The sequence below is a fragment of the Prionailurus bengalensis genome, chromosome B4 (genome assembly GCF_016509475.1).
Source record: "Prionailurus bengalensis isolate Pbe53 chromosome B4, Fcat_Pben_1.1_paternal_pri, whole genome shotgun sequence".
Classification (NCBI taxonomy): domain Eukaryota; kingdom Metazoa; phylum Chordata; class Mammalia; order Carnivora; family Felidae; genus Prionailurus; species Prionailurus bengalensis.
In genome coordinates, this window is record NC_057358.1 from 40,803,149 (window position 1) to 40,831,097 (window position 27,949).

General features: G+C 46.8%; 1 protein-coding gene and 1 pseudogene across 4 annotated transcripts in view; one reads left to right on the forward strand and one right to left on the reverse strand.

The window, feature by feature from the left end:
- The window catches only part of ANO2 (anoctamin 2), a 339,542-nt gene that overhangs the window by 265,442 nt on the left and 46,151 nt on the right, over positions 1-27,949 (reverse strand). The window lies entirely within an intron of this gene.
- LOC122473703 lies at positions 26,107-26,595 on the forward strand (annotated as a pseudogene).

Sequence of the window (27,949 nt, forward strand, 5' to 3'; positions counted from 1 at the left end):
TAGGAATGAATCCCACCTAACCCTGTCCCAGAAACCCAAAATATACCTGTGGCATGTCCCCTCTTACAGAAAAGACTTCATCTAGTTCCCAACCAAAGATTCAGGACAACCTAGCCAGGGTCCTATGGAAATTACAATTCAGCCAATCTTGTCCTTTATTGAAAGCAGCCATCCCCAAAGTTTCTGGAAGGGGAAGAGACACTCTATGCCAGGAGGATCTCTAGGGTCAGCTACCAAAATGGACAGGTGCCCAGAAGCAATTATCTCTGGACCCATGCTGTAGTGTCTACTGTGTGTATCACCTATTACTGTACTCCAGACAGGAGCCCTCTAGAAAACCTCTGCTCAAGGCCCAGGTGAAGATGAAGCAGTGAGAGGGAACCTAGGAGAGCCAAGGAGTCAGACCCTCTTACACACCAAGGGCTGAGAGAACCTGCTCCCCCACCAACCCCTGAGTAGAGGCCCCCAAGGGCAACACAGCACCCTGGAAGGAGTATCACATGAATAGAGTGCGAATAAGTGTTCTCTGGGTCTCATTCTACTTCAAAAATACTGCAGAAGAAATGGGGGGAAATCTTCACCATACATGACACGACATGGGAAGGCTGTGGGTACTTGGGCCTGAGGACCCAGTCCTGGAGCTTGGCTCTGTCACTTACCAGCTGCGCCATTTATGACAAGTCACCAAAGCTCTTTTTTTTTTTTTTTTTGAGTTTATTTATTTTGAGAGAGATAGTGAGAGAGAGAGAGCACACACATGTACATGTGAGATGTAGGGGCAGAGAGAGAGGGAGAGAGAGAGAATCCCAAGCAGACTCCACACTAGTGAGGGGCCTGACATGGAGCTCGATCTCACGAACCATAAGATCATGACCTGAACTGAAACCAAGAGTCAGATGCTTAACCAACTGGGCCACCCAGGGGCCCCATCACCAAAGCTCTTGAAACTCAGAGACAATGTTAAAATAATTGTAAAAATTAATAATAATACTACCTGGAGGAGAAAAGGATGAACTATACAACGACACATGTAGAATCTTCTGCAGAGTAGATAGGTTCATTACCTCAGTTCTGATGATGGCTTCACAGGTGTGTACACACATCAGAACTCAATAGATTTGATGCTTTAAATATCTGTGGTTTATCACAGGTCAGTTGCCATGTATAAAGTAACAAGCTAAACAGAATCCATCAGCCAGGGACCAAATTTCTACAAAAATAGAGGACAAAAATGCATCAGCCCTTAAGATGCTGGCAGAAAGGACAGGGCCTCTTGCAAAAACTAAGGAAGACTGGCAGGGTTGGGGGTGGGGCTGATGACCAGGTTGCAGGGACACATGGCTAGCCCCAGACAGAGGGGGAAAGGTCACAGATAAACCATAAGGAAAGACCGGACAAAAATGCTGCCCTTTCCTATTCGTCACAGTGAAACTATTTTGGACAGTCGACATCCCACAAGTGGAATCAGATGCTGCAGAAGGCTAGCTCTCAGCGGTGTGTGGGTTTCCCACTCACCCCCAGCAGGACGCTGCGAGCATTTCAGTGCTCAGGGGAATGAAGAGCAGATGCACAGAGGTGGGCAACAGGGCCCCCCGTTGGGTGGCCGATACATACTCAGACCGGGGATGATCAATAGGTCCTGGGTGGGCTGGCACAGTCCCAGTTTACTTCCCTTGCCTCATCATCCCATCCTGTACAGCACTGTAGCATTATCAAAAATGCTCCAGATCAGACAGCAAATCCTGGGGTCACCCTGTGATCAGCAACAAGCACCACTAAATTCAACAGCCATCAGACCTTTGGGCAGCAGTGCCCAGGATCTCCTTCCTGACCTTCCTTCCTTTGGCCCCTGTGATAAATGTCCCACTCAGAGAGAAGCATTTCCAGGCATTTAAAAGCCCACTGTATTACCTCTGAAAGTACCCTATCGTTAATATCCCTCCTAACTCAAAACTTATGTGATTCTTTGATTTTGATACTTTTCTTCCTCCCTGAAGACACTTCTATAAAACATTCAAGCTATCATTAATTAACTCCTCTCCCTCCCAAAGATGTGCCCTTGTCTTCTCTTAGCGGTGACTCACCTCTCTCTTAAAGAACAGCTCCACTATTTTCTATGATTCAATCATCTCAACATATTTCAATTGAACAAGTATTTATTGGACAACAACCGTGTGCTCAGCAATGTGCTAAGAATTAAGGGCATACAGAAGAAATATAAGCTATCATGCCATCACACGGCTTTCAGACTCTTTGGAAACCAGATGAACGATATCTAACACATAAAACAGATGAATAACATCATAACTAGGCAGTAATTAATGTCCAAATAGACAGGACAACTAGTGAATGTTCACTTGATTCTTGCTTCCCTTTCACTCATCAGTAATTGCCAGACTTCTGCTCTGAAAGCAATTCTTCTCCTAGATCTCAGCCTATGTTTTCAGTGACCTGATCCTATCACCAACTCCAGGGATGAGCCCAATTAGCCTGAGCCGATCAGCATATCCCTCCCCTAGGCCAAAACAATTGGTTCTGGAATATGTTTGTAATGTAGTCAGAACCAATACGATGTGAGGAAATGTTGGCCAGGGGTTCTGGAGAAAGCAGCTTTCTCTTTCTGGCACAAAACTCTGGGGAGAATAGTGGAAGTCAATTTGCTCCATAAGGGGAAGACCTGGGTCAGCCAAGGGACCACTGAGTAAACAGAAGACGAAGTAGAACCTGCAGAAGGTTAAGCAGAGAGATGGAGAAGTAGGGAGTCCTTGGGGACATCATCTGAGCTGCCAGATGAAGCTCCACCAAATTCGCTTATGAGCTTTCTGATTACATGAGCTCATCAATTCCCTTTGTTGTTTAAGCCAGTTTGAGTCCGGTTTTCTGTCAGTGCAAACAAGAGTTCTCACTGCTGTGAGAAACCAGTGAAAGAGCTGCATCTGGGCTAGAGGAGCCAGAGAGGATGCCTTGGAGAACAGGGAGCTTGAGTCATACTGTGAACACGATATGATGGGATTTACATACACGAAGTGTTCTGGGTGGCACAGAAGAGAAGAGACAGGCAGACAAAGGTACAAGGAGGAATGTGTACAGCGTGTGGAGACCAGCCTGCCTCCGGTGGGGTGGAAGCTAGGGAGCCGGAGGGCTGAGCTGTGGGCTGTGCTGGCCACACTGCTCACTATGTTACTGCTGCCCATGAACCTAATGACAGCGACCTGGACGGATCAACCCTGTATGGTCACCTAGATTCATTACATCTTCAACAGGAGAGAGAAGAGTAAGCGTCCCGCTTTTCAGGGAACCCTGAGAAAATGCCTTCCTCCTTTCTCCAGTGGAGCTCAAGTTGGGAATTTCTTCCTATTCTCCAGTGAGCCCAAGAAATACAATAGGTGGGCAGTGACTGCCCATCCGCTCTGCAGTTGGTCTAGACTGTGGTCAACAGAATAAAGGAACAAGCCTCCTTTGTGCCACTGTGATCTTCTGCAGGTCAGGGGAAGCAGGTTTCGTAAAGGCAGGGCTCTGGCTTTATTCTAGGGGCCATTCATCCTTCATAACAGAGATCTTATATAGGAGGCAGGGTAGACTTTGAACATGTACAAAGAAGCTGTAAAACCTTCCACAAGACTAGTTTATGCTTTATTCGGGTAAAGAACCCTTTCTTCAAATATTTCAAAGGACTACCCTCGTTGAGCTGCGGAGGACCAGAACATCACCTGCTCAGCCATCTTTGGCCCTGATATAGTCTCTGTGCCACCTTTATGCAAACCACAAGAGGTGTACATTCCCCTTGGAAATGGGTGAAAGCTTCTGATTGTCACACTGACTAGGGAGCGCCACTGTCATTTAGTAGATGGAAGAAGGGATACCAAATATGCTTCAATGTTTTAGAAAGCCCCGCATGAGAAAAATTCTCCTTCCTGAAATAAACACTGCTCTGTCAAGCACCACAACCCTAGAGCTCAAGGACCTGTAGTCAAAAACCAGCATGCTGCCGGTAGATTGATCAGACCAGACACAGAAGCAGGCATTAGCAAATTATCGCACCAGTTGCCCGCCCCCACCCTACCAGACCCAGACTTAAGACATATTAAGGTAGAGCTTAATGAAATTAATTTATGAATAAAGGCTATTAAATTAACCAAGATCTAGATCTTGGATCTGATACTGAGGAGCTGATGAGGGACACTCAGGAAACGACCCATCATGGTGATGATTAAGAAGAACAGAGGAGTTGACTATTTTGTGGGCTTCAAAAAATACCCAGAACCAGCCCGTCTGCTAAGAATGCTATGAAAATAATCCATTAGCCTAGAGTGGTCTGGGGGCCAGAGGATGAAGTAGATGGGGTCTCTGGGAAGCAGGGTACATTTAAGGAAGAGTCCAGAGAGACTCCGCCTAACATCCCAGATCTTTCATATGCCCCTGTGTGACGATGGATATGGTAATGTAGTTTCTCTGAGACACGCTTCTCTTGTTGGTAAAACAGAAAAATGATCATCCGAAGCAGCAGCGCCCTCACAGAGCGCCTGTGAAGACTAGCAATGACACAAGAAAGGTACCTCTCATGACACCTGGCACATAACACCAACAGCAATTGAATTTTGCAGATGGTGTCTTTAGGCCAGAGGAATTTGAATTGAGGGGGTTTGTGCAATCCGGTTTCCAGCATCCTCCCTCTTTTCCCAGAAAAACCTGGCTCCTGGCTCCTAGGGCATTTTTTCCCCTATATGAAGCAAGAGACCAGTTTGGAACATGTACCCTCCATACAGCCAAAACAGGCTTTTCCACAGCCGTGGGAGCACACTGCCGTGGGGCTGGCCCTGCCTGAGACCGCCCGTCCCTCCCTGTGGCCTCCAGTTGGGAAGAAAAGGGGTCATCAGCCATGCTAATTAAATCTACAGATGATAACAAACTGGGCGGAGCTGCAAACAGCACCAGAGAGGATGGGGAAATAAATGAGAAGGGACTTGGGGAGTTTAGAAAATATGGGACAGGAAATAACAAAATGAGATTCAATGCAGAAGAATGCGAATAACTAACTGGGGGGAATAATCAGAAACATAAACACTGGTGGGGGGAGGGCTGGGAAAAGGCTGGGAGATGAGGAGTTAGGCAGGTGACAGGTGGCAAGTGGGAGAATGGGTAGCAAGAGGTGAGCGACAAGGAAGGGATGGAAGCCTAGTGGTGAGGCCACACGGATAAGGGGCAGGTGTCAGCTGAGCCGGTGCCCCAGCTCCCACCGGGCTGGGCGATGCAGCATTCTCCAAGGCTCACTTCCAAAGGCAGTCCTGCATGCAAGCTGCAACTCAAGTCACACCTGCTCCAAGAAGCCCTTCCGGACTCTTAAAGCAAGGGACACCGGTCTCCTCACATGTCACTCATCTGTGACATGCATCACCATTTCTGACTGTAGGCATCTCTGACTCCTTTGCCTCCAGGGTGACAAAGACCCAGCTCTGGAGCTCACTGGCTCCTCCTGGAGCCATGTGCTAAGCCACTAAGCCCATAGTAGGTTTGCAACAAAAAGGGGGAGGAGGCAGTGACATCATCTCAACACAACAAAGGGAAGAATTTCTCTCCTCTTCATGGGTCAAGATGATTTCTGAGGCTCCTCTGTCTTCATCCCTATCCTGGTGCAATTAGCCTAGATCATGGTGTCCCGGAATCAAACACGTGTTGTCTATTTAGCCCTTTTTCAGGCCAGAACACAAACCAGAGGTCATTCAGGGTCCAGAGAAAAGAGGACGAATAATGGGTTTGGGGAACACGATGAAGCGTACACCCCAGCCTCGGCTGACAATTGATGATGACTCTTCTGATTTGGCTGTGATGCAGGCAGTGGCTTCGTAAAACTACAGGGGTTTTCCTGAGGCACTTGCTTCCTTTACGCAGAAGCTTCCCATGCTCAACAGCAATTGGGAGAACAACATGTAACTCATTCTCTGGGAACCTAAGTGAGGCTCTGCAGAGAAGTCATCGCTGCTGGGGGCCACTGTCAAGTCAAGCTCTTAGAAGAAAGGCAGGAGTCCCTCTTTAAATCCAAGAACACCACAGTGCTCACTAAACATGTGTGTCTCAAGGGATAAAAGGAGCAAACACCAAAAATTTACTTTGAAGCTAACCCTACTTTGGCATCAGGGACAACTGGAGGGGAAAGTGAAGAACCAAACATGCAAAAAATCTGCCTCTGAGAAGCTGGGGGACGGGAGTATTTTTAGAGCATCTTCTCGGCATAGCAGGTTCACCATATCCCAACCCAGCAGGATCCTCCACTATTGCGAGGTCTCTACGGAAAGCAAGCCCCCCGTCTTTCCTGCTCTCCCGGACCCACGCTAATCCAGCACCGCTTCCTCCCGAGGACGAGCAGTGGGAGAGACTAGGCATGAGCTGATGACACAGAGCTCCAGGTCCTGGTGCCAGCTCTGCACTTGTACCTTAGGGACATCACACCCGCGCCTCTCTGGGCCTCTGCTTTCTGCTTACCTGTACAACAATAAGGTTGAACTCAGAAGGTTCCCTTGCACTGACAGATCTTTGGCTTCATGAAAGGTGGGAGTTTTCTTAGCAATTCATCCTAAAGCACTGGCCTTTCAGTCATTCTACCACAAAAGTAAGTTGATGGGCTGCAAAGCCCCCCATCCTCCCAGGGGTAAACTACAGAGTCACAAAAACTACCACCGCCTAAACAGAATATTTCTTCTGTCTTCTTTCCCCAAGGCTCCCATCCCTATTCTCATATTCCAAAACTTGAAAGGGTCAAAGGTCCAACTCGGGAGAAGGCACCTCTCTGCTGGAAGAAAAATACAGCAGACATCAGCCAGCAAGAGTACTTACCAAACATTAGTACTTACCCTAACCAAGTCAGCCCCGTACAGTTGTACAGGCCATGTAATGCACAAAGATGTCACATTACTAGGGGGTCCTAACCATAGAGAAGTTATCTTAGAGTTGACAGTTTTCTGACACATGGCAGTAAAGTGTCTTGATCTAACAAAATCATGTTAAAACAATTTTTTTTATTTTTTAAATTTTTTTAATGTTTACCTAGTTTTGAGAGAGAGAGAGAGAAAGAGAGAGAATGCAAGCACAAGCAGGGAAGAGGCAGAGAGACAGAGAGGGAGACACAGAATCCAAAGCAGGCTCCAGGCTCTCAGCTGTCAGCACAAAGCCCAAAGCAGGGCTCCAACTCACGAACCACGTGATCATGGCCTGAGCCAAAGTCAGAAACTTAACCTATTCAGCCACCCAGGCGCCCCTTAAAACAATTTTTACAAGAATGGAAGCAAGGCATCTTGAGGAAGGGAGACCTTTTTCTAATTGGCACAAAGATATCATATGGACTAGCTGTGGCCCCCGTCTTAACCCTGGATGTTGACCCACAGTAAAACAACCAGAGAGGGGACAGGAGAGCTTAGTGTCCCTTCCAGTGCCCCAAAGCAAAACCTGCTCTCAAGAATCAATAATCTGGATAAGTCATCTTCACAAGTTGTAAATGACCGGTAGGTCAAAGCAGAACACCTCCTGTGGAATATATATATATATTAAAGGATCAAGCAAGGCAATAATTTCTTAAAGACTGGATGCATGCCTTCCCCCATCAAGTCCCAAGGCACCCAACACAATGCTTATAGCAAAGTAAGCACCCCAACAGCTCACTGGAATGAAGGGAACCAATGGAGGAATGGAGAACCTACTAGTGGGTAATCAAAGAATCCAGGACTCCTATGTCCTAGCCTACAAAGAAACCATGGCTGGCTAGGAAGCCCAACACACTCCACTTCAAGTCCCTTCAATAAGTCCTGCACACAGGACATGCTCAGGGAGCTTCATGGGCATCTCTGAAACCAGACAAAATTAGAGATACACAATCTTCTAAGTTCATTTTATTCATCCCTGCAACCAAGAGAATCAGAGAAGCAGTCCAGAAAATAGTCTCAGGATGTCCATCAGCCTTAACAAGGTTCAGGTAAATGAGACAGGAATAAAATACGTCTGCTGTCCTCCCTCTCCTGATACCCAGCTGTTTCAGAGCGCTCTCCATTGGACCCTCCACCTGCCTCTGTCTTGCTCTGAAGGGTCTGTGCCTTGAGAATTCCCTCATCCTGGCTCACCTGCCACTTAACCCACATCCTGTCCAGCTAAGGGAGGCCCTGGATGTCCTGAAGGAGCTCACAGTCTAACCCCGGATTCCCATGCTGTGAGATTACCAAGAGACTGATTTGTCAGTCTATGACGAGGCAACCCCCAGAGGCATTAAAGCCTGGGGTAGATCTGCTCCCACAAGGCTGAACTGTGACAGGGGCTTGAACACCTTCTGCTACCAGTGACTCACAGCAGGCATGAAGGCCCATGAGGAGGCTGATGAGGGAGAAGACAAAAGTCCAGGGGTATCTATAAAGAGACTCAAAAATCGTGCCACCTAGTTGATGGTTACACAGTTCTGTGAATATACTAAAAATGACTGGGGAAGCTTTTAGGGCATTAGAATTCCATTTCCATTTTTTTCAAATCATGCTACCTAGACCTCCACTTCTTCCCACAAAGAGGACCAGCCCTGTTAGGACTCTGGAAGAGCCTCCTGGATAGTGCTTCCCCAAGAAAAGGATGTGCCCATGGTCCCAGGAGAATACAGGAAAAGAAATGGGTCCAGAATCTGATGGCCCTACTATTCCTTCAGTATGACTGTGGTGGTGATCTAACTAGTCTGATCCCTGGCCCACAGAGTGGAAGAAATGGCATCCTTCACAAGACTGCTATGAGGAGCCGATGTGAAGAAGTGTGGGAGACACTGTCTATGGGCATACGCGTGGCAGGTACACATCTTTGTATTTCCTTTGGTGATAGGAACCACTGCACTTGGGCCTTTTCTTTTTCTCAATATTTGGTAACCTGGGCAGGTCAGCGAGGCTACTATATGTGACCAACTTCTATATTGCTGTAAATAAAAAAGACAGGGGGTGAGGACTGGGGAGGTTACAGGTCCTGCCAGGGTTGGAACTGTAATTTTTGCTCGAAAGTGCTGAAAGCAGTTTTCTTTGTCTCTCTCATGATACCTGGTGTCCCTGGTCTCCTGAATTCTGGCCTGTGTCCTCTGGCTCTATCACTGAGCTGGCCAAGCCTCTGACTGTAGACAACTTTTACGTTGCTGTACAGATGACAAATCTGGAACTGCGTGGGCAAACACTGGCCAAGTCATTTTGCACCGCATGGCTGCTGCATTCCCCTCCCCATCCATGCCCCTGACCTGTCTCTGACTCACTGGAGGGACCATGGCTGGCACCCGTCCAGCACGCTGGGGGGAAGCCAAGGGGAGTCTGCTCAAAGACTCAAAGAGGCTGGGAGGAGCAGGTCCTAGCAATGAGGGATGGGCCGAGCTGGAGCATCATCTCTGGCTGCTCATCTAGCCATTCCGTCAACACATCGGGACAAATGAGGTGTTTCTGTCAATCACTGAAGATGCATGGCATCCCGACTGAATCCTCCCTGAACTGATGCGGCTGCTTGGGAGACATTCAGCATCTAAAGAAGCTCCTTGTCCAGGCACGGTGAAGTGTTCTAGAGGAAAGGCTCTGCAGGTGGCCACAGCATATGTGACAATCTGCATGGGGAGCTGTAAAGCGGATCAGGGCTCAGTGACAGCCTCACAGCCTTCTTGAGAGGCCTCTCAGCCCCAGGGACACCAGCTATGGCTGTGAAGCAGTAACATGGCCCTACTCCCACCCCGACCGAGGGATACCCACAGAAGCCCAGACTTCACACCCACACGTTGGTAAGATGGGAATAAAGTCCTCAAGGCTCACTTCTTCCACACACACCCATGGAGACCCCAGTCTGAACGAGGAGGGGCTCACAGACAGAAGCCCTACCCAGACCCTGCCCTCAAGTAGCATACAGACTGGGGAACCCTCCAAGAGGCTAGAAAAAAGGCCTGAAAGTCTAAGGGCTGAAGAAAAGTTAAGAGAGAGGGACAGCTGAGAGGAGCCTGGGCTTCCCAGTCCTTTCTCCTAAAGAGCCAGGTCATTCGGTCAGTGTCCCGGGGCTCAGGTCACAAATGGCAGAGAGAAAAGAGACTTCCACCTGACCTGCCATTCACCAGCTGGGTAAGCTTGGACTAGACACCTCAATCCCCTTCCCTTCCCTTCACTTGTGCAATGAATGGTAGAGGCAGACCTGTGAGGCCCCTTGCAGCTCCAGGGCTACGTGCTTCTTTGATGCTTTACACTGAGTCACTTTTATTACCACAGCATGGCCTGCAGTCCATGCAATCCTCTGTGGTCACAGCCTCCTGTCCTTGCTTAGCCCCCAGCTTTGGCCTCTCCTTGCCCCTGGCTTCTGTGTGCACCTGTAAAAGTGTACCTGTGGACACACAGCTCCCTCCCAACCCTTCATGCCTCCTGCCTGCCTGCCCTGTTTTCTGACTTTATACCTCCCTGTCAAAACCTCAATCGTGGCTCCAAAGTTCTCCCCCCAGCCAGCTCCTCAGGTCACCTTTCCCTGATTGTGTTTGTAGCTGCACAAACAAAACTTTGGAAAGCCCCTGAGAATAGGGTCCATGTCTATTTTCTATTCAGAACTCTCACCTGCTGAGCCATCATCTAGGTCAGGGGGCAGCAAGCTTTTCCTGTAAAAGGGCAAACACTCAATATTTCAAAGTTTCACAGGCCCCATTGTCTCTGTCACAACTACTCAACTCTGCTGATGTGCAAAAGCAGTCATAGACAATAAATAAGTGACTGCAGCTGAATTTCAGTACAATCTTATTCACAAAAATAGGTGGTAAACTGGATCTGGTCTGCATGCCACAGTTTGCCAATGATTAATCTAGGGCAGGTCTCACTGATAGACACACCTCCACTTGGCCCTTCTCTCAACACTGTGATTGTCTATTCAAAGCTGGCACTATGGGTTTTTTTTTTTTTTTGATGTTTATGTATTTTGAGAGGAGGAGTGTGAGCCCATGCACATGCGCAGGGGAGGGGCAGAGACAGAGAGAGAGAGAGAGAGAGAGAGAAAGAGAGAGAGAGAGAGAGAGAGAGAGAGAGAGAGAGAGAGAGAGAGAATCAGTGCAGAGCCCAACACAGGGCTCTATCTCACAAACCATGAGATCATGACCTGAGCTGAAATCAAGAGTGGGACGCCCAACCGACAGAGCCACCCAGGTGCCCCAGGCTTTTCGTCTTTTAACTGCTGGATCCCAGTCTAATACTGTGCCTCATATATACTATATATGTATATCCAATAAATGTCCTATTACCGCCCTGATATAATGGCACCTGTTTCACATCTCATGACCTAGGGAGATCATCTCTAGGACAGACCCATGAGGTATCAAGAGGCAGACAAGCCCCAATGTGAGGATGGCCCAGAGCCAAAACCCAGTCACACAAGTTTGTACAGCACCTGCCAGGGAATGCAGGGGAGGGCAAGCTGGCCTGCTGGCCTCAGCATGGCTCTTGGAGGGAACTCCATTCTGCTACATCAAAGGGCGCACCTCTTGATCAAAAGTTTGGACCAGACACACTGCCTCCTGGATCTTCCTCCACCCCCTCCCACACTAACTAACCCCGACTAATAGCCCTCCAGGGACCGGGATCAACCATGGAAGGCAGACATCTGTGGGAGCTTCCAGTGCCTTTCATCTGAACCCACAGCAGATGCCTAGCGTCTACCACCAACACATTCATTATGCTGCACAGGTAAGATGGAGCATCCAGACCCATCAGGCCATTTGACTCAAGATATCCTTGTGACGGACTGGGAGGATCCTCATTCTACAGAAGACCAGACTGAGCTCAGAGAGGCTGTGACTTGCTCAAAATCACTGCAATAAGTGGCAGTACTGGTCCCAGGGTTTCAACATGATGTGAGCACTACGAAAAGCTGATGTGACCAAGGCTGCATCTAGAACAGCAGAGAGGAGGACTCTTTTCTCACTGACGCATTTCAAGGGAGCAGAGGGACAGACAAACAAGAGCCCACTCAGGGGAGAGACATGAGAAAAGAAGAACTCAAGACCGCATCCAATGAAAAATGGATGAAGGTGTCTGATTAGAGAAGGCAAGGGTATGGGTGAGGGATCACGATATTCGGCCACCTGAGAAAGAAGTAAATGTCCCTCATAGTCCACTGTCTGGCCATGCCCCTCCTCCCCTCCCCCCAAAAAAGAGATAGACAAACCAAGAAACAGATTCTCATCTATTGAGAACAAACTGATGGTTGCCAGACATTAGGTGGGCAGGGGGACAGGTGAAAGAGGTGATGGGGATTAAGCAGTGCACTTGCTGTGATGAGCACCGGTGCTATATGGAAGTGCTGAATCACCATATTGTACACCTGAAACTAACTGTATGTTAACTAACTGTAACTTAAATAAAAACTTTAAGAATCAGGTTCTAACATACGATTAGGTTCTTAGAGCATTATTTTAATTATTTCACCAGCCTTTTGGAATAAGCAGTAAATAAACATTCCTTCATCAATTGCCATCTTGAAGTGAAGAGAGAATGGTTATTATCGTGGGTTGAATAGTGTCCTCTAAAAATCCACTTCCACCTTAAACTCCAGAATATGACCTTATTTGGAAATAGGTCACTGCAGATATAGTCAGTTAAGATGAAGTCATACTGCATAAGGGTGGGCCCTAAATCCAATGACTGGTGCCTCTGTAAGAAGAGGAAGGGACACAAAGAAAAAAAGACAATGTGAAAATGGAGGCAGAGACTGGGGTAATGCGGCCATGAGCCAAGGAATTCCATGATTTCTGGCAACCACCAGAAGCTAGGAGAGGGTCATGGGCCAGTCCTCCCTCAGAGCCTCCAGAACTTACAAACCTGCTTGATTGTGAGCTCTGGCCTCCAAAACTGTGAAAGAATAAGCTTCTGTTGTTTTCAACCAACAAGTCTCGGGTAATCGTTTATGGCAGCCTTAAAAAACAAATACAGTTATGGACTTAGAAATATTGGGGCGCCTGGGTGGCTCAGTGGTTAAGCATCCAACTTCGGCTCAGGTCATGATCTCGCAGTTTGTGAGTTTGAGCCCCGCGTCAGGCTCTGTGCTGACAGCTCAGAGTTCAGATTCTGTGTCTCCCTCTCTCTCTGCCCTTCTCTCACTAGCTCTCGCTCTCTCTCTCTTTCTCTCTCTCTCAAAAATAAACATTAAAAATGTTTTTTTAAAAAGAGAAATATTATCAGACTGAGCAATTCATAGGCAGCAGTACAACATGGTGGTTAAGAGCACACAACATGAGGCCAAACCACCTGGGTTCACATCTTCAGCCAATGCGACCAGCTATGCGACCTGGGGCAAGTTATGTAACTTTCCTGTGCCTCAGTCTCTCCTTCTACAAAATAATGAAAGTATCGACCTCCTAAGACCATTGTATGGATTTAGTGCATTAGTACATGTAAAGCATGAAGAACAGAGTTTCTGTTAGGGAACAAACCTTATAAATTTTTGCTATTACAATCAGCTAAAGCAGACTGGGGAATCTGAGTTTTATATTTTATTATAATCGCTACTCTAACAGTAGACAGTAATTAGGAGTCTCCACCTAATAAAGTGGAAAGCACTGTACCAACCAAATTATGTTTTATGTACTTTCTAATTCTTACAATGAGACTGTAAGAGAAGTAGAATAATCCTCACTTTATACGTGAAGAAACTGAGGCTCAAGAAGGTTGAGTAACTTGTTCAGGACCACATCATAAGAAGGGATGCAATTAAGATTTATACTCAGGTCTATGTGACTTTAATGCCTTTCCATAATATCACACTGGCCCCTTGGGCAGGGACCAATTCAGTTCTCCACTATATTACCAGCCCTAGCACCATGCCTGGGTAATAGTACCTGTGCCCCAAACACTCGACTGCCCTGAATACTGGCATTAGTGACTTTCTCTTAAGCTCAGCCCACATGGCATAGAAGCAAGTACCCAACACCAACAAAGCTAGACAGCAATCCCCAAACGAACCGGCAGGTTTATGGGAACATCAGATTCCCACACTGATCTATATAGCATCCTATGTGGACACACAAACTTCCTGAAAATGTGTCTTTTGTTACTTAGAGAAGCCAGGGAAGGTGGCACTGAGATTCAGCACTCCCCTGAAGGAACATGTTGCCTACTAACTTTACTAAGATTTCAATCTTCCATGGAAAATGGAGCAGGAAGAAAAGCTGTACCCTCTAAAATTTCATTCTAAAGCAAAGTGCTACTCCTGTTCTACTCAGGTCTATCTTAACATTTTATTGGAGAGAAGAAAGTGGAAATGGCCACTGGGAACATTAACCCTGGGACCTCTCGCATAACCACAAGCTTGAAGGGTCTGTAAGAATGGAACAAATCATTACAACATTTTCAAGGAGCAAGAGAAGTGGGAAGGAGGAAACCTAGGGGGTCAAGGAAGACTTCACAGAAGAACAGGCCTGAGCTAAGACCCATATCTGAGGGGAGGAAAGACCATGCCAGGTGGAGGAAAGAATGTGGGCAAAAGCCTGGAGGCAAGAGGCAGCGTAGCAAGTGTTTGGTGTGGCCAGAGTCTAGGGTGTGTGTCTGGGGTCAAGTCATTGAACAGACCTACTGGAGATAAAGTGAAGACATGGGCAAGCAGCTAATCACAGAAACCTGCTATAACATGTGTGAGGAGTGTGAAGTTGATCTTAGGTGCTTAGAAGCCACTGAAAGATTTTAAAGGGATTGACTTGATCAGATTTGTATGGAAAAGACCACCTCAATACAGCATGAAGATGGTTTGGAGCAGGCAATATAGGGATCAGTTGGGGGATACTGCAATAATGTAAGAGTGGGGGGCGGGTACCAAGTGCTGGAATCAGAATGGTGGCACTGGGGAAGGAGAGGTGGAAACAGATATGGGAAAGAGGACTGACGTGAGTTGGTCTCTAAGTGGATGTGAGGGAAGGGAGACATCTAGGGAGGCTTCCAGATTCTGACATGGTTGAGAAGGAGAATGGTTAGAACAACCTCCAAGATAGAATCAAGGTTACAGGACTGACAGAGAAGATGTTAAGTTCATCTACGAACATGTGGAGTCTGAGACATCCAGGCACGTGTGGTCAGGAGACAGGCAGGAGAGCCTGGAACACATGAGCTAAGTTACGTAAGAGCATTTGAGAATCATCATATGCGTGTAAATAATAACTTAGCCACAGTGACATGGGTTAAACATCCTAGAGTGTTTGAAGAAAGGAGTAAAAGAAAAAGGAGAAAAGGAGATGAAGATGAAACTCTAAGAACACTACTACTTCAACAGAAGATAAGGGGTGGGGGGCGGGCGGTGAAGCACATGAGAGGGAATAACAAGGATGCCCAGAGAAGCACAGAAAATGTAGGTACAAATCATGTTACAGACCCTGGAACCTTTGTAAGAGAAAATACCAAATTGGAAGTGGTCAACTGTGTCAAATGCAAAAGAATGATCAAGTAAAAACAGGACTGAAATGATCTTTGATTTCACTGAATGGAAATATTAAACAAAATTAAATAATATAGAGCACATTAACATAGTTTCTAAAATTTAGCAGACACTTGCTAAATAGCATTTGGATGGATGGACAGATGGATGGATGGAAGCACTTCATACTGACCACCCCTGAACTCACTGTCTGCATCATGGGTTGTATTTGCGATGGTTTCTTCCAGAGCCAGAGAGACAAAGGTGACCTCAGGGCATCTCTTCCAGGCTAAGCCATATACTCATCTACCTATATCTCTACACAAAAAAGAACTGTCCAGTCCACAGAATAACAAGAAAAAAATTCATAGCTATTTTACCAAGAAGAGTCTTCCAAAGGTCATTCCATCTATCCCCCTGCCTCTGGCAGCATGTCAAGAACAATTTTTAACTCACGCCATCAGTAACATACAGAAACCCACATATGCATGCATCCAAATCAGACTTGCCAGAAGGAAGGGAGGAGTAGGCTTGCGTCTACCCTACCACCTCTTGCATCTGGCGGGGGGAACGGAAAAACTCGTCATCAGCATAGCTGCTGCCCCTGGAGCCAACAGCACAACCGCAGAGCCAAGTCTCTGTGAAATGCATCAGATCAAACTCAATGATCAATAATAAAATCAACAGCCTTCGCAAAGCCAAAGGGGTTGAAATTCAGAAGGGGCAATCCTGTAATTTCTCCTGGGGCCATACAGCACACTCATTTTTGTGAGATTTACAGCTTTAACCAATTCTCCGGATGCAGGACAATGTTACAGAAGTCAAACCTTCTGACTAGGTGAGAGGCCAGGGTCAGGGGAATAATGATATAACAATCAGAGAGGCTCATGGGCCCCTAGACCCCCTACTCCCACCAGCTCTAACAAGAGAAATCCAAACTGCTTATGAGGGTTAACCAATCAAACCAGAAAATCCAACAGCCATACAGTTCAGCTGGAAGAATGTTCCTTTATTAAACAAACAATGTGTCTGGAACACTTTTGGTCTCATTGTTCCATTCCAGGCTGGAGACTGAAGCTATAGAAATAAATTAGCAATTTCAATAATGCTCATCCTGGGCTGACTCTGCTGGCAAATTGAGACTCTTCCTGGCAGGGGCCAAGAACTGAGTTAACTCTTGCAGGCTATGGTTTGGGGGTGGGGGGTGGCAGCTGGAGAGGCATAGAAAAGAGATCTCAAATTGTAAACCACTAGTGAAAGAGGAAGGCTGGATAGCACTGAGAAGAAAGGTGCTGCCTCTTCTTCAGGGATCTTTAAGAATGGAAAGGAGCAGGCAAAAACCTCTCTGGATTGAGACTGTATGCCAGCAATACCAGTAGACCCTGACCCATATCCACTCAGTCAGCACAACCCATCACCTCTCCTACGGTCTGAAAGAAATAATGCCTCTCCCCAACTCAAGCTTCCATCAGTGGGCCAGGTACACCAGGAGGAGGTGGACGTACTCCCGCGAGGCTGTGGTCTACATTTTACAAACGAGAAAGTTTACAGTGATTTCTGGGGACCGCTCGACTTCAGAACCTTCTACTGTGCTCCATCTTCTCCGTTTCTCAGGGAAGTGAGTTTGGAGAGCCATGGCCCTTAAATGACACCTTCGAACAGCAAGGCCAGGATCTGGATGCCTCCCCACAGGCATGGAGTAGGGGCTGTGCCAGCTTCGGGTCGTGGCCCACCGGCTGGACAGAGGACAAGAGGACATTCACAGCTTGGTCAGACATCAGAGGGACTGGTGGCCAGAGGACTAGCCATGTGACAGGTCTTCTTTTCCAAGGTTCAGAGGAAACCGACATCAAAGCTAGGAGAGGCATTAGCTGGGTGGTCTGAGAGAGCAATTAGGGAACAGGAAAGGAATGGAGAAAGGAGAGCAGAGCGCCTGGTCGCCCACATCCCCAAACAGCGCTCTCTTTGTCTTCCTGACACAAAGTCCAGCAGCAGACAAAGGCCCCAAGAGAAAAGGCCACGACCTTGCTACAACTAGGCTCAGGGGGCATTGCGACCCGCAGAGCCATGCAGTGCCGTCCACTGGAGAGATGATGGACAAAGGGAAAATTCTCAAGAAGAGAATGAGGTTAAGAGCTGGAAAGGGATGCTCCCAAGGTGCCTCAGTCAGTTGAATGCCTGACTCTTGATTTCGGCTCAGGTTGTGATACCAGGGTTGGGGGACTGAGCCCCGTGTCAGGCCCCATGCCGAGCATGGAGCCTGCTTAGGATTCTCTCTCTCTTTTCCCTGCTCATGTTCCCCGCCCCCCCCCACCTCTCTCTCTCTCAATAAAAAAATACAACAAAATATCCATAATTTTAAAAGAGCAAGAAGGGGAGATGAGAGCAAAGAGGGGTACTTGTGGGCAGAGATGCCTCCCTGTGGTTTTCCTGCTAGGAAAGCATCCTTAAGGCGTGTCAAGCACTCACCATACACCCTCCTGGAAACCACTAAGGCCACCACCTGTGTGTTGGCCTCAAATCTCAGAGTGGCTCGGTTCCCCTCCTCCGGCTTCCTGTCACCAGCTAGGATGCTGAAAACTAAGATCAGTTAAATACCTGAGGCTCACACATACAGCCCACACTCACTGCAGTGCAATTTAACCTAGAAAGAAGACTCACACGCCCCAGGAGTAGGTCCACATACTCTACCTATAAAATAGACCTGGAGAAGCCGGGTGCCCCAGAGCTTACACACAAACTTACAACAGCTCTGTGCAAGCACTCATAGAAATGTCATTTAGTGGTTTGTTTCATATGCATCCTGAGTAATTTCTCTTGCTCAGTCATCAATGCCATCAAATAGCACAAAGACTTGAGTGGATTTGTACCTGCATATGTCTGCTCAGCCTTCTGATCTCTGGCTGTTCTGCAGGACTCTTCTCTGAGTTTGGAGAAGAGGGCCCCTCAGGGAAGCAGGGAGAGCACTGGGCCAGGAGCTCAGGTCTTCACCTCAAGCCCCTGCTTTTCTACTAGCTAGAATTGAGGCCTTCGCAAGACACATCGTCTTGCCAGGCTTTGGTCTTTCCATGGAAGCAGGAGGTTGAATGCAGTGACTAATGTCACAGGTCATTTTTAGCTGTAACATTTTCTGGGCTTATTTAATGCACGTGAAACAGTGCCAAGTATTTATAATGAACAACTATAATAGCAAACGTTCCTTGACCTGGTCAAAAGGTTTGAGCTCTGTAACACTGTGCCAATGTCCGGAAAACTGGTTGAAGCTGTAAATGTCACAAACGTGAGCATACCATATTGGCCTGGGAGAAATCACAGGATTGCTCTCTCTGCACATCAACCCCTATGTGGCAGACACCTCTTGAAACCCTTCTGGTGCATTATCTAACTTACTTACACCTCACACCAGCCTTGGCGAGTGTATCTTATAATCAGCCTTTGACAGAGAAACAGAGGTACAGAACAGTTTAAAATGTGGCCCAAGGTCACACAACTAGTAAAAACTGGAGATCGCAAACCCCAAGCATCTATCTCTAGACCCTGAACACCGAACCCTGACATTCTGTGGCTGCACCGGCAGTGAATGAAGGGAAGAGTATTTTGAATCTGGGCCTCTTCCCAGCCAAGGTGCCCAGCAACACTAGACTGTGGCCACGGTGGGCAGTGATTCTAGCTGCTGCCACCAGGATGCTGTAAAATTCATGAGAGCAGAGGATGCAATTACTGGTCAGAACACAAGGGCAGCTTCAGTTTCGGACATGTCGTCCCACCCCATCTACCTGAGCAGTCTCTTCTGCAGACAGCGTGAATGCCAGCCAAGTGCAGACCTGAAAGCCTGCCCTTCTGCCCCCTTGCCCAGCTCTCCTTCCCGCTGCTCTAATTGCAAATATCTCCTGATGAAAAGCAATCACAGCATGATGGCAAGGTAGCCTGAAAGCAAGGTCAGCTCACTAAGGCCCCGAGGCCATCTCTGTCCTGACCCAGGACATTCCACACTTTCTGCACCATTCCAGAGGTGGTGGACAGGCCATGGCAACACAAAAGCCAGGAAACTCTTCCTGGGGGCCAGGTGACAGTGTCCAGCCTACTTCGGGAAGGTGTTTCCACCTTGCCTAATAGTCTCCATTGGAGGAAACAGCAATCGCTTAAGCCCTTCTCTCCAACCTGTGACCTAAGAAAACACACTGGGCCTGCAGATAGCTCTGGATCATCTGGACGGAAAATGGACCAAACAGAAGAGAGAGGAAGCCAGCAGACAGACCTGAAACCCACTCTCTTCCCCCAGCATGGTGAAGGACATGGTGAAGGACAAACAGCCCCAGGGCAGGGCTACATGGATGAAGAGCAGAGAGGACCCAGAGCAGGATGCACCAACTTCCCATACGCCACCATCAGAACCATGTTCAAAAATCTGGTTCCGATTTGCTGCAGCCATCCATTGCCTGATTCTACCAGAAAGCACTACATTCTTGTTCTGCTATTTCATCTCCCTCTGGTCCAGCCTGCTCTGGCCCCGTGTCAGATTAATATTCCTATTCCGTGGAAGCCGGACGAAATTTCCTCTGGTGGGGTTGACCTCTCCAGTTGGCCCCAGCTGCCCGGAAGCTTACAAAGCCAGTGGCAGCCACCACCCCTTCCCCAGTGCTGGGATCCGGAAGCATAAACACTCCGGGAGGCCTCGGACTCACACACAAACTTATTAGGAAAGAGTGAGGCTTTACAAGGTGTCAGACCTTTCACCAAGCCTTCAGGTTGGGAGACCTGAGCTCAGGCTTTTGCAGGGAGAGAATAACTGAAGGGGAAATGCCCTAAAGGCACAGACCAGGCTATGTCTGAAGGTTGTGCTTACTGACTAATGACCAAGGCTCGGCAAAGGGAGGTGACCGTAAGCAAGTACAGTAATACTTAATATTTACAGAGCAACTTACCGCATGTCAGGCACTGTGCTATGTAAGGGTTTTAAATGCATCATCTCATTTAATTCTCTCAACAAACCCAGAAAGGACACACAATTCTTTTTCCCATTTCACAGAGGGAAAAAAAGGTGAGCCTAAGAAAGGTCTGGTAACGTGCCCAGGGTGTCAGTAAGTGGCAGAGTCAAGGCCTGAACTCACTCTGTCCAAATCCAGAGTCCCAGTCCTTAATCACTGAGCACACTACCAGCAGGGTCTGAGTTCTTTGGATCATCCCTTAGACCCATTCAATCCTTAATGAGCAACAACAGGGATCATTTTGAGGGCTGTGCAGGGGCTAATTAAGACCCTGGGCCAGGACAGTCCTGCCTGCATCTGCCTTACAGACCCTGACTGTGAATCAACACATACACAAGAAATGGGAGTCTGTCAAGGCAGACTCCAGCCAAAGCCAGAGCAAACTTTCCTGTGTCCGTTTTTCTGGAGATGTATACCGTTGCCCCTCTCCATGAGCAGGGATCACCAGAAGAAAACCACAGATCCTATCACCCAGTAGATGCCTGCAGTGGGCCAAGAGGACTCTGAATAGAGTCCTGACCTGGGACTCAGGACCTGCATTTGAGGAGGAGAGGCCCTTCCCAGCCTGCAAACCGAAGCTGCCCTGACCCTCCCAAGCAAGTTTAAAAGCAAACAGGAAAAGCAGGTGTTCAAAGAGCCATCTGTACACTCATGGTCACAGCAGCATTATGCACACTAGCTGAAAGGTGGAAGCCTCCCATGTGACCACTGACAGACCATGGATATACATACAGTGGACTATTATTCAGCCTTAAAAAGAAGGGAATTCTGCCACAGCCTACAACAGGGATGACCTTGAAGACATTGTGCCAAGTGAAATAAAAGGACGCAAAAGAACAAATACTGTATGACTCCCCTTAATATAAGGTACCTAGAGTAGTTAAGTCCAAAGAGACAGAAAATAGAACAGTGGTTGCCAGGGACTGGGGATGGAAGGGAGTGGGGAGTTAGTGTTAAATAGGGACAGAGTCTCATCTGGGGAAGATGAACAAGTTCTGGGCGTGAATGTGGCGATGGTTACCCAACAATGCGAATGTACTTTATGCCACCGAACTGTATGCTTAAAAATGGCCAGCATGGCACACTTTATGTTATTTAAAATTGTGTGTATAATCATATGTATGTATAGGTATTTAAACTATGTGTATTTCACCACAATTACAAAACAAAAAATTATAATGTGATGTCTCTTGAATCTAATAGCCATTAAAAATTTGGCTTGATGCATGCCTGGGTGGCTTAGTCGGCTAAGTGTCCAACTCTTGATTTTGGCTCAGGTCATGATCTCATGGTTTGGGGGATCAAGCCCCTCGTCAGGCTCCACGTGGAGCCTGCTTGGGATTCTCTGTCTCCCTCTCTCTCTGCCCCTCCCTGCTCATGCTGTCTGTCTGTCTCTCTCTCTCAAAATAAATAAACTTTAAAAAATTTGGCTTGGATCTTAAAAAAAAAAAAGTCAAAAAGGAATGAGTAATTCACAAAGTCCACAGAGAGCTATGTTCACTAGCCTCAAACCCCAATGAAATGTTAAGGATAGATTCACTGAAATCCAGGAAAGTGAAAGTTAAATCTTCCAACATTGAATTATTTAAGGAGGTAACCCTACCTGATACAGCAGCGTCCTCAGTAAAAATGTATGATTCGAGGCAGATCATTCACGAATGGGCTGGGACCAACCCTGAGAACCTACTGCTTCCCCAGTGAAGACTTTGATCCTGGGGGCCGGCCCCTTCCCCGGCTCTGTGGCGGTCCCTTCCCACCAGTGTCCAGGGAAAAGGGGGCGCCTGTCTCCCGGAGGCCCAACTAGCCATATAGCTGAGTCACAACTGGTTTTCTCTCTTCAGCCATTCTCTTAGTCATTCACTAATGCTTCATGTGCACCTTCTGCATGCCAAGCATGGCGGGGGGGGGGGGGGGGGGGGGCAAGGCGGAGCTCCAGAAGCAGGGAAGCAGGGAGCATGAAGGGAGCAGGGGAACTAAGGTTTTGGAACATTGCAACATGCCATGCACACCTCTAAGCTCTCCACAGGCATCATCTCCTGCACACCTCACACAAGCTCTGTGGGGCACATAGGGCTGATATGGCTTCTTCTTTTTTTTTTTTTTCTTTGATGTAAATGCCAACTCTTCATGAGAGAGACAAAACTTCTTGCACTTACACAAGGATTTGAATCTAGACTCGTCTGGCCCCTGAGTCAGGGTGCTTAGCCATGATTCTGCCCTGCTCATGCGGAGATACAGACATTAATGTCCCATGACCGCTGCCCTCAAGGAGGGCACACGCTGCCGGGAACAGCAGGACAGTAGCAGTTGTAGTCCAAGAAGGAACTTGCTCAGGGGCGCCTGGGTGGCGCAGTCGGTTGAGCGTCCGACTTCAGCCAGGTCACGATCTTGCGGTCTGTGAGTTCGAGCCCCGCGTCAGGCTCTGGGCTGATGGCTCGGAGCCTGGAGCCTGTTTCCGATTCTGTGTCTCCCTCTCTCTGTGCCCCTACCCCGTTCATGCTCTGTCTCTCTCTGTCCCAAAAATAAATAAAAACGTTAAAAAAAAAAATTAAAAAAAAAAAAAAAAAGAAGGAACTTGCTCAAATCTGGGTCAGCATATGAGCACCCGGCAGCCTCAACAAGAGTCAAGACACCTACACGCGGATGGGACTCGTAGACGCTAAATGTCTTGGGTCTTTATCTCCTTCCCCTGCTGGCGGCTTTCCTGGGAACCAGTACCACGTGTCCTCCTCTCCATAGCCCCTCCTTCCCGGTGCCACACTGAGAGTGACAGAGTTGGGGTGTGCTGGCCACCAGATGGACAATCAACCCAGGAATGACAAAGTGGGGTTCCCAAGGAGAGGGAAAATGAGGAGTTTTTAGGTCAGGGCCTGACGAGAAGTAAGGTCTTCTTAAAGGGGGGCCGTGCCTGGTTTGTAAGGTTTCACTTGGTGAAGCTGCCCTCCAAGGCTCTTTACTGCCTCCTGGTGGCCTGGAGGACTCTGTGGCAGTTGTGCGAATAATGCCCTGGGGCTAAGAGTTCAGACAGGATAGATAATCATAGGCAGTATGTCTGTGAACAAGCAAAAGCAGGTACACAGACGGAAAACAGGACTCATCGGGTCTATGCCTTCTCTGGTCTGTGGCCCCTGGGGCTTAAGATTCCACTCTTTTTAATTTTCTGCCCAGACCTGCAACTTGGGGAAAACAGTTCTGCCCAGAGGTGGTAATTCCCACCTGTACTGAGTCCTTGGCAGCATGGAAAATCTCCCCCCAGGAGCCTGGGGAAAGTGGCAAGGCCTCTTGTGGCTGCACAGCTCATTCCTCTAGTATGACAGCCACTCTAGACGCTAGCAGCCTCGATGCTGGCGCACTAGCCAGAGGAGAATGTGCTTCCAGCTGGTCACACTGGAACAGCATTGGGTAACAGAGTAAGACCCTGTCTTAAACCCTGCGGGGCCCCCCAGAGGTGGGCCTTGCACCCAGAGCCCAAGGCAGACGTGTACATGTCAAAACACATAAACGGACTGCTCTTTTTATAAGGTATTCATATACCTAATCTGGAGTTAATTATTTTTGAGTGGTTCTATCTTTCAGGATTTTCCTAAAAGCACATATTAAAAGTGAGAGAGAACCCAACCCAGAAATTATCCAACCCAGCGAGCACTTCTCAAGCCCTGTGTTAAGGACCAGGGAGTGCAAGTGGATTTCTTTTTTCTAAAATTCCCATTCTTGTGATACACATTCAAGCAATATATACCTTTTCTTTGATTTAAAACATACATACACGAAAAGTCTGGTGCCCGTATCTGACCACACCAGGTCAGATTTCATCACTGCCAGGATGGCATGGACAACTGGGGCTCTTCCTTTGCCAACCAGCTTTTCATGAGATGAAAATTTAGTTCCTCTGACCGCCTTTCCTACACTCAAAGATACAGCCCACAAACAAAGAAATTCAAGAGTTACTAGATGTTCCATGACATTCTGCTTGAAAAATTTATACCTAAAGCCGACATCTTAATACTGGAAATTCCCCATGACAACATTTCCACAAGTCTTGAGTTCTACAAACTTGTAAAGCTCTATAAACTTGTAAAGCATCAACCATAGTTCCCATTTGGCCATCTAATAGATAGTAAACTCTGTAATGTTTTATTTCTTTTAATCTCATCTGCTCAACCAAGGGATTTCCACTGTCCTTTCTCTTGCAGCTTATTGAATAATAAACCATTGGGTACTTAATGTTATTAAAATGAAGTAACTTGACTTACAGTCTACTCTGGATAAAAAGTTTTCCCATGATTATTTACGGATAGGCTGTATCAGTGGTTCTCAAAATGTGGTTCTGGGACAAGCAGCATCAGCAGCTTCTGGGAGCTTGTTAGGGGTACAAATTCTCCAGCCCTGAGACTAATGGAATGAGAGAAACTCTCAGCGTGGGGGCCAGAAAGCTGTGCTCTAAACAAGCCTTCCAGGAGTCTCAGTTCCAGGTAAGAGGACATAAGCATGTTCCCTGCATCTTTTCTTCTGAACACAGCTACGAAACCTGAACAGAAGGTATGGAGCAGCAACTCGAGAATTCTGAAAGATAAACAGTAGTAGGCAGACTGAGGAACTAGGGAGCTCCTCAAACTAACACCAAACTGGTGTTTTTCTCCTTCGGTATCCCCCCGCTTAGAGCCAAGGCAGTCCAAAAGCCAGAGGTGGGCACCACCAGCACGGCAGAGAGCCCCAAGAGAAGCCCTCTAGTGTTGGCTTGAGAAATTTAAAAAAAAAAAAAAAAGGGGGAACCTCAACACTCAGAGAGAAGGGAAGCAAACCCCCATTTTTTTTCTTTTCTCTATGCTTTGGCACCCTAGCCCACAGGCCTCTAGAAGTCTAAGGGAAAGGAACCTTCTCCCCTGAACAGAGGGGCTGTGCCCCCAAGAGGGTGGAGCAAACCCCTGTTGCTGTTTCTCTCTCTCTCTGTTCTCCCACCGGTTGACCCAGATACAGATGCAATTGTGGGAAATATGCGGCAGAAGAGGGTAAGCAAATCCCAAGGTTTCTGGAGAAAAGGTGACAAAGGGGACGTTGGAAAACTGGAAGGTACAAAAAGATCACGGAGAGGGAGGAGCACAGCAAACCGTCCCCATAAAGCTGTTCATGAACTCCTTCGCTCACCCCTGGGCTCTAGGCACATGCATCTGACCCTAAACAGCAGGCTACATAAACACTGAACTACGTGGTAGACCACTGCCCATGTTCCAAACTAGCCACCTGGGAGCATCTGCGGGACAGATCCAAACAGCACAAGGCTTTAAAAATGAAACTGATATTGAAACCACGGTCCACAGAGGACTGCTCAGAACTTGCAGCCTCCCAGGCAGATCAAGTGCCTGCTAAAACACAAATAGGATTTAAACAGGACCCAACATCTAATAATATTGAAAATGTCCAGGACGCGCTCAGAAATTATTGAGCACGCAAAGAAACAGAAAATGATTTTATGGGAAAAGGCAACAGATGCCAACTCCAACACAGCAAAGATACTAAATACCTGGCAAACACCTTTAAGCTACTTTAAGTAGCTACTATAAAAATGCCTCAGAAAGGGACACTCTTGAAATAAATAGAAAATTTCAGCCAAAAAAAAAAAAAAAAAACACAGAAGACATAAAAATGAACCCAATAGAAGTTCCAGGAAAAAAAATACAATAATCAAAATCAAAAGCTCACTGATGGGCTCAATAGCAGAATGAGGGTGACAGAAGAAAGAGAATCCTTCAAAAAATCAATAGAAATGATCCAGTCTGGCTCTCTTCCAGGGGGACGGCATCCATAAGCATTCAGAATGGTCCAGCATTTGACATGTCATCATAGGCTGTCCTACAAAGCAGCCTCTAACAAAACTAGGCTATCCTGAACCCCTGGTAATAGAATCGTTTACCTTTACACCAAGGAGATTAAGAAAGCCCTAAAATCTGCATGTGACGTGTATCCAGGCCAACTTCAAGGAGTCTGTGCTGGGAGACCTAAAGTTCTTATGAGGTTGTCTAAAACAAGAAAACATGCCAGCGGGGTCCATGATGGTTCCATGCGTGCTAAGTGTGTTCATGACAGGATCAAGTGTGCTTTCCTTACTGAGGAGCAGAAAATCATTGTGAAAATGTTGAAGCCACAAGCACAGAGTCAGAAAGCTACATTTTACAATGAATCTCTTTTGAGTAATAAAAAAATTAAATTAAAAAGAAATTATCCAATCTGAACAACAGAGAGAAAAACAGGACCTCAGAGACCTATAGGACATTACCAAAACGATCTAACATTAATGCCACCAAACCTCCCAGAAAGACAAAAGAGTGAGTTCAGTGCAGAAAAGAAATTTTTTTAATAACTGAAAACTTCCTCCCAAATCTGGTGAAAGATAGAAACGTACGGATTCCAGAAGCCCAGAAAATCCCAAACAGAATAAATCCAAAGAAATCCATCCTCACACATATCATAATCAATTGTTGACAAAACTAATGACAAAGATAAAAAAAAATACTAAAGGTAAACAGGAAACAACTATCTGAATGAGTACAGATTTCTCACCAGGAAACGAGAAGGCCAGAAAACAGCAGAAGAACATTTTGTAAATACAGACCGAAAAGAACAATTAACCCAGAATTCTCTATCCTGTGGAAATGTCATTCGCGAATGAAGGTTAAAATAAAGGGCTCTCAGATGAAAGAAAACAATATAACTTCCTGTCAACAATAAAAGCACTGCTAAAGGCAAGTCCTCAGACATAAGGGAAACTTAGAACATCAGGAATGAAGAAAGACCCACAAAAATGGTAAATATCTAAGTAAATGAAATACACCATTCTATTCTTCTTGATTTTTAAAAATATGTTTAGTAGTTAAAATAAAAACTATAACATTTCTGACACATTTTTCAATAGATGTCACCGTAGTTACATAAGAAAATGACGAGACAAAGCAGGAAGGGACTTATGAGATGGTAAGGTTTGTGCACTCACCTTGAAGTGGTAAAACACTGATTCTGAATAGACTATAAAAACATAAGCGTATCTACTGTAATTCCTAGAGCAACTGCTAATCAAAACATACAGAGAAACATAGTCCTAAATAAGCTCTTCAGGTGACTCTGATAATGCTCAAATTTGAGAAGAAATGGACCACCTACATATACAAACACACAAAAAAGATCTTTCAATCTAATTGACATCCTGATTAGTAGTCCCTATGACACTGTATCTCCAGCTTTAAGAGATACAGGGGATGATTTCGGCCTAAAAAAAGTTCTAAAGTGATTATCAGGAGAATCATGGGACATAAGCAATGAACAAATAAATAAGCCTGTTTGTCAATTCCCCAGCAGGGTAAAAGGGGCAGCTCTTTCCCACCCCTGGACTAGTAATCAAGGCTGGAGACTGGACATCTGGTTTTTGAGAATCACCAATGGTCCTTGTGAGGGGAGTCTGATGGAAAAAACTGAGGGCCTTGCTGCCTACCAGTTGTGGTGGGAGGAATCACTTGGCATTTCTGTGCCTTCGTCTTCCCCTCCTTTGAAGCTCTACCATT